Raw genomic sequence first — 10,659 nt, forward strand, 5'->3', positions numbered from 1 at the left:
CTCAGAAAACATCTTGTGCTATGAGATCAGAAGTGCCTCCAATAAAGTCCAAGCCTCCGCTATGGAAACTCAAAGAATTCCTGAGAAATTCCAGACTTTAGACTGTGACACAGGAATGATGGCCTCTTGGTGTCAGAATGTGTGCTGAAATTGGCACTCGCCTAATTCTCCCTGCTTTGTTCCTAGGGGGAATCTCTTTGAGACAGCTCATGCTAAAAGCTTTCGGTAATGGTTTCCTGTGAAGACACACCGAGTCCCCACTGGATAATTAGAATGTAGTGGAATCCTCTGAGAATGGTTGCAATCTCCAAAGGCTATCACTGCCACAGCCTAGGGATGGGGCTCCTTAATTGGTACGTATGATCCACATCTGAATCTCATTTCCCATTTGGGAAGGAGGGCACTTTCAAAAATATTTTTTCAGCCTGGATGACTTTGTTCAAATAGTTGTCTGTTTTACAGACAGACACAAGTGAAGGGTTGAAAGTGCTGTGTTTGATTAGAAGGTGGCTTTGCTTAAGGATGCATGCTGTAAAGACGTAGCATCATTTATTCTCCCGTCCTTTGTGCTGCTTGATGGTAAATTCGATGGTTTGCACTGTGCTCCTTGCCCTACATGACTCTGGAACCTGGAAAGGCCTCCTTGCCTTGTACACATGGTGTGGACACACCCAGGCTGTCTGGTAGATCTCATCTAGTGTAAGGAACTAAGATAAGGGCCAGAAATGACTAAGAAAAGGGTACAGAAATGACTAAGCAAGGTCCAGGGAAAGACAAGACTCTCTAATCTACATCAAATGGGGATGAGGGGACAGGGGACAGCTATGTCATCTGACCCTGAGTTTTGTGAATTGCCACTGGGAAGAAAAATGCCATCCGTAGAAAGCAATGGCTGTGAGCTTGGGAACTCTCTGGTGTCCGGAGGAGATGCAGTGTCCCTGGGGCTGTAATGGAGGAGAGTGGGGAAGGTACAGACCTGACTCTATACTGTCTCAGGAACTCCCTTCTTATTCCAACTCTCCATGGTTTCGAGGGTCACCCTTGGTTGGGTAGGAAGCCAGTTCCTCTTGGAAGGGCCACTTCCCACTGGCTCTAGATCCAAAGCCCAGAGGTTTCCCCAGAGGCTCAGCTCACTCGCCCAGGCATCTTGAGCTACCTGCAGTCAAACCTACCCTCATGAGCCCAACAGCAGCCCTTCCTGGAATGCTGTTGCTGAGACCATATGTCCACATACTCCCAGGACTCTTTCTGTTCCTAGCCCTGACACAAGCGGTCACATGCCTCCCCCATCACTGGCACACAGCTCAGTTTGATTGAGTCAATGGACAGCACCCCCCCCACACACACACCTCTAGGGTCAAACTTTGAGAAGGCGCCTCAATGGTTGAGGAGGATGAAAAATAAAAGAAGAGCCTCAAAAGAAAGGCCTTGGAGTGGAAGGCTGGGAGTCTGCTGTGTCCCGAGGATCCAGACGCAGTCTTAAGAGGAAAGAGAACGAGCATGCCAGGAAACGCATTAGGCCCTTCATTTTCTCATCAGTTCTTTCAACTATGAAGAAGACAAGTCTAGGTCTAAAGGGGACGAGGCTTATCCAAGTTCACAGCAAAAAATCTACCAGCTGCTGTTCAGGGACTATATTTTTTGGGGGGTGAAGGGGAAGGAAGGAAGGAAGGTTGAAGGAAAGAAGGAAGGGAGGAAGAGAGGAAGGGAGAGAGGGAGGGAAGGAGGGAGGAAGGAAGGAAGGGAAATGAAAAGAGAAAAGAAAAATATAATTCCAAGGAATTCTAAGTAGGGTTTTAAAAAATTACTTCTTAGTGCCTCTCTCTCTCTCTCTCTCTCTCTCTCTCTCTCTCTCTCTCTCTCTCTCTGTATGATAGAGAGAGAGAGTGAGTGAGAGAGCACTGAACCACGCTTCCAGCCCCCTGTGACTTTAGAATGTCACCCCCCCATTTCCCTGAATCTGCAGCTGCTCCTGACACAGCCCCAGCACTACTTCCCACTGGCCTGCCTGAGAACTGCCAGTCTTCCTATCCCACCACCTCTTCCTCTGAGCCCCCCTCAATGGTGGACTTCCCGACACTCAGCTTATCTTTGGGACGAGTCGAGATCTGCATGTGGCCTTCTTGGGTATCTCTCCTGCTGAAGTCCCCTTGGCCTGCCAGCCCTGTCTTGATACCCACCAGTTCTTTCCTCTGCACCCTTCTGCCAGTGTCTAGATGAGGGGTGTTAATCTCACACCTGGGTCTTTGTAACCAGAACCTCCCCAACCCACCTCCAGTTCTTGCAGTCACCTGATTTGACTAATCATCCTTTGAGGCCATGGAGACCTTGCTTCCTCCTACCCATCACTTCTGGAAAGCCTACAGTGAACAGGGAACACCAACAATATGCATTCATTGAATGCTTACTGAATACAGGAAGCCTTCTCATCCCAGAGTTATGATGAAGAAACTGAGGCGCTGAGAAATCAACTAACTTGCCCAAGTTTCCCAGCCATGAAAGCAACAAAACCAGGTCTACTTGTCTAACTCGGAGGTCATATCCATAAAGCTGGCTTTCAAGGATGATTATGAATTGGTTCCAAGGTACTGTCACAGGCTCATACTCCTTGCAACCCCCTACACACAGGCGATGCTGGCTGTTCACTGTCCCCTGAATGTGCACCGTACAACCCTAACCCCCATGCCTCCGTCCATACACCCCTTCTCCCAAAACTCCTTCCTCCAGTTCCTGCACTCATGAAGTTTAATCCAGAATGTCTCCTCACCAGGAATGGTCTCCTTCCTTTAGTAATTATCCCAGACTTGCATTATTCTCTCATATAACTCATGTGTCACCTTTTTAGTTTGTTAGTTTGTTTTTGGAGACAAGATTTCTCTATGTAGCCCTGGCTGTCCTGGAACTCACTCTGTAGACCAGGCTGGCCTTGAACTCAGAGATCTACCTGGCTCTGCCTCCCAAGTGCTGGGATTAAAGGCGTGTGCCACCACCACCACCACCACCACCACCACCACTACCACCACCACCACCACCACCACCACCACCACCACCACCACCACCACCAGGCTATGTGTCACCATTTCTAATGTTCACTAAGAGCTGAGACCAAGTCCAGTTTGCACTTAGACCCTTAGAAGGGCACTGCACTGAGCATGGCATGCATGCTCACAGAACTGTTTTTGTTTTGTTTTGATTTTCAGTGCTAAGCCTTGCACATGCTTGGCATGCATCTTACTTATCACTGAGCTACTCGGTAGCTACTCGGCTACTGAGTCAGTGTTTTTGGAAGTCTTTCTTTTTAAATATTTGTTTATTTACTTATTTATTATGTGTACGAGTGTTTTGCCTGCATGTATGTGTACCATGTGCATATAGTGCCTGTAGAGACCAGAAGAGGGTGTCAGATCCCGCGGAACTTGAGTTGGTTGTGAGCTGCCATGTGGGTGTTGGAAACTGAACCTGGGTCTTCAGAAAGAGCAGCAAGTGCTCGTAACTACTGAGCAATCTCTGCAGTCTTGTTTTAGCATTCTTATGTTCAAGAAGATGAGAAGAAGCTCCATAGAGCAGGCTCCTTCCTGAGCAGGACAGTTTGGAGGGCAAGGCACATTCCCCTAGAGACTGGAATGTGGAGTATAGAAGTGTGGGCTATGGAGTCACCCTAGCCTCAGGTCATCCAGTGTATGAGGCAATGGAGTCGTTTCTGTGGGCAACAGTACTTCAAGGTGGGGTAGGGACTGGCTCTGAGCCCTGGGCCTCTCTTCTCTGGATACTTGCTTCTCTTACCTTTAACACTGAATGCCAGCTGTTACTCATTCCAGCCTCGAGCCCTGACAGGGGCTTGCCTATCTGCACCACCCTCTCCTCTTTCCTTTCTAGAACTCAAAGGAAAACTACAGACTGCAGTTTGAAAACTTCCCCACTTTCTACCAATACCCAACCTTGGGAAAATCTGATGGACGATGCCCACGCTGAAGAGACGTGATGGTATGAGGCAGGGCCAGCAGACACATGGGAAAGCCAGGCAGAGGGAAATTCATGAGGCTCAAAGCATCAGCTCCAGGTCACAGGGAAAGAAGTTCTACAAGACTGAGTTCCAGCGACAGGCTTGCCACAGGTCATGGTGGCCATGCCTGGAGTGCCAGGGCAGGAAACAGGCCTGTCAAGGTGACAGATACTGGGACCCAAGTTGGTTGTTTGCCTCTAGGTAGGAGAGGGCAAAAGATGAGGCAAAGTTGAGGGATGTGTGAACCAGATAAAGGGTGTGACTGCCCTTAAGTCACCAGCTCGGCTAGGTGGACAGAAGCCCAGGGAATAGCTGGTAACCTAGCCAGGCTGAGAGGAACTTGAGCCTAATGGGGACAATGAAGCGCTTTAGAAAGCCTGTAGCATGCAGGGTTGTCCAGGAAAGTTGTCAAACATCCCCTCCTTCCCTCTCCCCTCCTCCTCTCTCTTTCCCTCTCTCTTTCCCTCCTTCCCTCCATCCTTTCTTCTTTCTCCCGCTCCTTCTCTTCCTCCTTCCCACCGCAGCCTCAGCGCTGTGAACTGACCCCTCATCCCTACAGGAGCACTTCCTTTCTGGACCCAACAAAAGACAGAAGAAGAAAACAAGCTCAGATCCTTCTGAACAGGGAAGAGCCACCCTCTGGCAAGCCCAATCCTTTGACTTGCACTCCCAACCTTAAATATACCCTTTGAAGACTTATAGCCAAGACCTTAAACATAGTCTTTGAAGTCCCTTACCCATTGAAGTTGCCTTTCTTTTATGGTTATAAAAGAACACGGGGCTTTTCTTGGCAGCAGGAAAATCCCACATGCAACTTGCAGCATTCATGGAGCAAGAACTGTTAGGCAGAGGACGAGAGGACTATGCTCTGTCCTTTCTCGATGGTGACATCTGGGTGGCTGGCAGTGTGGCCCAGAAGTTAAGGCACTCTCTGGAAGGAGGCACTCCGTGGTGAGCCAGTTGGATGCCTTGAACCAGGTCACCAAACCTCTTGAAACCTTCATTTTTCTCACTCCTGAAGTGAAGAGGGCAACACCCGCCCTCCCTCTGGCACATCGCCTCCATTCCTTGCTCCTGGGTTTCCGTGTGTGCCAACAAGGGGACCAGGCTAGTTGATGTCCAGTTGGTTTTTCTCCCCCACCGAGGAGTTCCAGTTCCCCACTGCAACAGATGGATGTCTAGGAAGGCAATGAGCTCTGGAAATCAAACCACGCGTAGGAGGATGGGGAGCTGAGGGTGTAACTCAGTCGGTCAGTTGCTTGTCTAACAGGAAGCCCTGGAAGCAGCTTCCGGGACACTCAAACCAAGCGTGGTGGCACATCTTAGCATAGAGGGGCATGATAGCAAGGCTACTCTCAGCTACATAATGAGTTTGAAGCCAGCCTGGGCTATCTGAGAATCAGCCTAGGGAGGATGGGAGGGAGGAGGAAGAGGAAGAGGAAGGGAGAAAGAGAAAAAGAAAAATGGGAGGATCTCAGAGAAATGTTCTTTGGTTTTTGCCCCATGCTCGATGCCAGATGATGCTCCCTGGGTGTCGTGAGTAGGTCGAGGATGAGTCTTTGTCTCCACACATTCTGGAGTGGGTAGAAAGAGGTCAGAGGCTGATGGGCTTAGGAGCCGTCTGAGATTAGAACAGGTCATAGCTTCATAAAGAAGCGGAGCTGGAGGTTTGGTGAGGAGAAGGAAGGATGTTGACCCAGAGCACCAGGACTCTCAGAAGAAAATAACTGAACTGGATTTATATGTATATGGTGGGAAGAAATTCACAAAAATTAACTCAAAGTGGATCATTGACCAAAATGAAAGAATTCAAAGTTTTAGTTAGAAGAAATCCTTGTGACATTGGATTTGGCAAAAATTTCCTAAATTGTACAAAAAAAATATTGAGTATAATACATCAGTATACTGATCTAAACATCACTAAGATTTAAAACTGGAGCCAAGTGTGACGACACATGCCTTTAATCCCAGCATTCAAGAGAGGCTGAGGCAGGCTGGTCACTGTGAGTTCAAGACCAGTGTTGTGGGAGACTTTTTTGTTGCCACTCAGAGACTGTCAATGAAGACGGGCCTTGGTTTGGAGGGCGGAGTCCACACTAAGCTGGCAGGAGTGGACCCGGGCCGACCCAGAGGAAGCTAGAGCGACACACAGGAGGAATAAAGAGGGGCCTGAGGAGATGCAGGGAGAAGAGAGCAGGTGATTGTTTCTCCGTTGTTCCGTTGATTTATCTCTCAGGTGTTTTCCCTAATATTTAACTCCAGAGGTCTTTTTGTTTGTTTGTTTGTTTGTTTGTTTTGGTTTTTCGAGACAGGGTTTTTCTGTGTAGCTTTGCGCCTTTTCCTGGAACTCACTTGGTAGCCCAGGCTGGCCTCGAACTCACAGAGATCCACCTGGCTCTGCCTCCCGAGTGCTGGGATTAAAGGCGTGCGCCACCACCACCCGGCTTGTTTTTTTTTTTTAAATAAAACAATAAAAGAAGTCACAATAGACCAGTCTGGTCTATCATGCAATTCCAGGCCCTTCAGGGCTACAAAGTGAGAGCCTGCCTAAAATTTAAAACTGGGCTGGCAAGATGGCTTAGTGGGTAAGGGCACTTGCTATCCAGCCCGATGACCTGAGCTCAATCCCTGAATCCTACATGGAGAGAAAGTTGGCTCCCAAAGGCTGTCGTTTGGCTTCCACATGCATGATGTGGTGGCACGCACGCACCACAGACAAATACTCACTTGCATGAACACACATAAAATTTAACTTTGACATTTATTTATTTATTTATTTATTTATTTATTTATTTATTTAAAAGATTTATTTATTATGTATACAGCGTTCTGCCTGCTTGCCAGAAGAGGGTGTCAGAGCTCATTACAGGTGGCTGTGAGCCACCATGTGGTTGCTGGGAATTGAACTCAGGACCTCTGCAAGAACAGTCAGTGCTCTTAACCTCTTGAGTCATCTCTCCAGCCCCTTATTTATTTATTTTTGAGATAAGTTCTTACTATGTAGTTTAAAACTTACTACATATACCAGACTCACCTTGGACTCACTGAGATCCACCTACCTCTGCCTCTGGAGTTAAAGGTATGTCTCAAAAACAAACAAACAACAAACAGGGAAGAAGCAGTAGTCTTGGCCCCTTGGTGAAACCAGTCACTCCTCAGAAGTTGGGTCAGATGTGGATGTGGGGTCTGATGACACAGATTCCACCTGCTCTGCTGTCTATGGGTTTATTACTAACTCAGCTCCAAGTGTGTATAATGTGAATGTACATGTGTACATGGGTGCATGTGTGGTGTGTGTATGTGCTTGGTATGTAATGTGTATAGTGTGTGTGTGTGCATGTAGTATGTGTTGTGTGCACAGTGTGTGCATGTGTGCATGTAGTGTAAATGTGTACAGTTTGTGTGCATGTGTATGTAGTATGAGTGTGTATGTATGTGTGTGTAGTATGAGTGTGTGAGGTGTGTGTGATGTGTGTGTTTAAAACTTAATCATAGAACCTAGCCTAATAGTGGCTGAGGCAGGAAGATTATGAGTTTGAGTCCAACCTGGATTATATAGATCTTTAAGATCAATCAGAGCTATATAGTGAGAGCCTATCTCAAAAAATAATTGTAAAACCAAAACAGTTCAATCTTTGAAGACTATTGACTAAATAACTCAATTTAGAAATGCAAATAATCAGAGAGTGTCACCAAAGAAGATACATAGATAGCACATGAAAAGATGTTCACAGTCATTAATCACAGTGGGGAGAGAATGCAAATGAAAACCACATACTATGACACACACTTGACTAAAATTAAAACCACTGACCACACCAAATGCTGATAAGGGCACGGGACAACTAGGACTCCCATAAACATCTGTTGGCATCGTAAACTGGCTTAATCACTTTGGAAAACAGTTTGACAACTTCTTTAAAAGTTAAAGACAATCTTGTCACATAAGCTAGCCATTCCACTCCTGGGTACTTACGAATGAAATAGAAGCATGTGTTCATGTAAACACTTGTCCGAGGGCTGGTGATGTAGGTTGGGGGTGCCCACCTGCTTAGCATGCTTCAGACTCTGATCTTCAGCACCACCCCAACCAAACAACAAGAAAAAAAACCACACCCACATGTGTAGATGCATAGTCTGAGCTGTTTTACTCATAACAGTCCCCAAACTAGAAACCACCCAAAGACCCATCAACATGTGAGTAAACACATTCTGGTGTGTACATATTAATGTAATTCTATTTTACCAATAAGAAGGAACAATTATTCAAACAATGGCATTGGCGGACTTTCAAATAATGATGTGCAGTAGGATGAAAGAAGACTGACAGAAATGTGAGCATACTGTATGATTCCATTCATAAACAATTCTAGAAAATGTAAGGTAATCCGAAATGAGTGACAGCATGTGAGTAGTTGGCTGGGTGAGAGGGAGGAGGGGCAGGAGGAAGAGGATTTCAAGTGGACACAAGGGATTAAAGGAGGAGGAAATGAAGTCAAGTGATGGATGTAGTCATTGTCTTGACCATGGTAAATAGTTTTACAGGGCAGACATACATCAAAACTCATCAGATCATAGTCTTGAAATATGTGCAGTTTATTGAAGCTATTAAAAAGAAGGAGGACGGACCAGGTGTGGTGACCCAATCCTATAATCCCAGTATTCAGAAAGCTGAGGCAGGAGGATTATTGTGAGTCTGAGGCTAGACTGGGGTACTGTATGATCCCAAGCAGTAGTCTTGGTCCCTGGGTGAAAACCAGTCAGTCCTCAGCAGTTCCAGTCAAAAGTGGGTGTGGGGTCAGATGACACAGTCTATAGATTCCATCTGCTCTGCTATCTGTAGATTCATTACTTACTCAGCTAAACCTTCCCAACTTGTTCCAGCCTCCTGGAGGGCAGGGGCTGGGTTTTCTGTATCAAGTCTATCCTGTCGAGGAAGATGATAATGACAATGATGAAGCAGCTTCCACAAGTGACAGCAGAAGGGATGGCTGTCACCAGGATCCTGAAGAGTCACCTAACCATGGGCCAATAACATCGCTGCCTTATTCCTGTCTTGTTTGTGGAATGTGAGTGACTCACTCTTGGAAGACTCCCAGCATAGCTGAGGAACTGGATAAGACAGTGCAAGATGCTGAATCGTGTCAGCTCTTGGAAGAACTGGACCACTGGGGCTCACTCTTCAGGTCTGGGCTGTCCCATAAGACAGTCCTTACATAATCTACAGTGAACTGTGATGTTTCAGAGCCAGGAAGTCAAGGCTGTGTATGAGGTCCTCCTCTGTGACTGCTGAACCCAGATTCCAACCTTTCCCACACTGACCTGATTAGTGTCTCCATGAGCCTGTGGTCAGACTCGTTCAGCAGGGCGTACATAAAGGCTGACAAGAGCACGAAGCCAAAGCCGAAGCTCTCCTTTCTAGAAGCCAGGCCAGCAAACCTAGAGCTAATATCTGTTGTGTTCAACACACGAGAGCCTGCCATGGTGATGGTTCTTGAAGGCTTGTGCAAATCCAAGTATAGACGAGACGAAGAGTACAACCTTGCCATCCTTTCGATAACCTACCCTCCTCTGCCTGGCACACTGACCTTGCTAAAGAGAAAGCTTGATTCAAACACTCAGCCTCAGAATGGAAATGAGTGTTAGGTTTGCTGCTTCCATGACAAAGGAATTAGGCAGCTAGCTGAGGTTAGATGTCCTGGGTGGTGGTGGTGGTGGTGGTGGTGGTGGTGGTGGTGGTCGTGGTGTATGTGTGTGTGTGTGTGTGTATGTGTGTGTGTGTGTGTGTGTGTGTGAGAGAGAGAGAGAGAGAGAGAGAGAGAGAGAGAGAGAGAGAGAGAGAGAGAGAGAGAGAGAGACTAAAGAATAAAGGAGAGAGAAGAGAGACAGAGATGGGATGATCTTGTAGATCAGACTGGCCTCAAACTCACAGAGATCTGCCTGCCTCTGCCTTCTGAGTGTTAAGATTAACAGTGTGTGCCACCATACTCAGCTCTGGGTGCTTTCAATAACACACTACTTTCCCCGGCATCCACAGAATAATCTAGTTTCAGAAATCACCTGCAGGTGGACATTCAGGCATACCCAGGAAGAAGCAGGATGATCCTTCTAGCCAGATTTCCCCACTGCAAGGCTTTCTTATATTTTTGTTTTGTTTGTTTGTTTGTTATTTGTTCTAGTTTTGGTTTTTTGCGTTTTGCCCCTTCAGAAAGTTTACCCTGACTTTGAGAAATGCCAGGTGGCAGAGCATGGTGCAGGTTATGTGTGGCAGACTGAACTTTATCTCTATGTTGTTATCTGTATCCTGCTGGCTTCCATGAACACCACAGACCTTGCTGTATCCCCATATTCCCAGGAATCCATGTCTGAGTTCAGCCCCACAATAGTGGAAAAGGCAACAACCTTTCTAGATGTCTTACCCAGAAGACATCCCTGAGCCAGGGAGCCTAGGAAGTCCTCTAGATGCGTTGGAATGGAAACTATGTGCCTAGAATGACAATCACCCTGTGCCCAACGCAAAACTGAGTTGCTTCTTCCCAGACCGAGACCAGGGTATGTTGTCCCAGGATGTGTTTCCCCACTGTGCTGCACTTGTATTTTGTCAGAACACTGTTCTCCCAGGAGATCGTTGGTGGCCACTGGGATATAAATGAAGG

This window comes from Peromyscus eremicus, chromosome 5 (genome assembly GCF_949786415.1).
Source record: "Peromyscus eremicus chromosome 5, PerEre_H2_v1, whole genome shotgun sequence".
Taxonomy (NCBI): Eukaryota; Metazoa; Chordata; class Mammalia; order Rodentia; family Cricetidae; genus Peromyscus; species Peromyscus eremicus.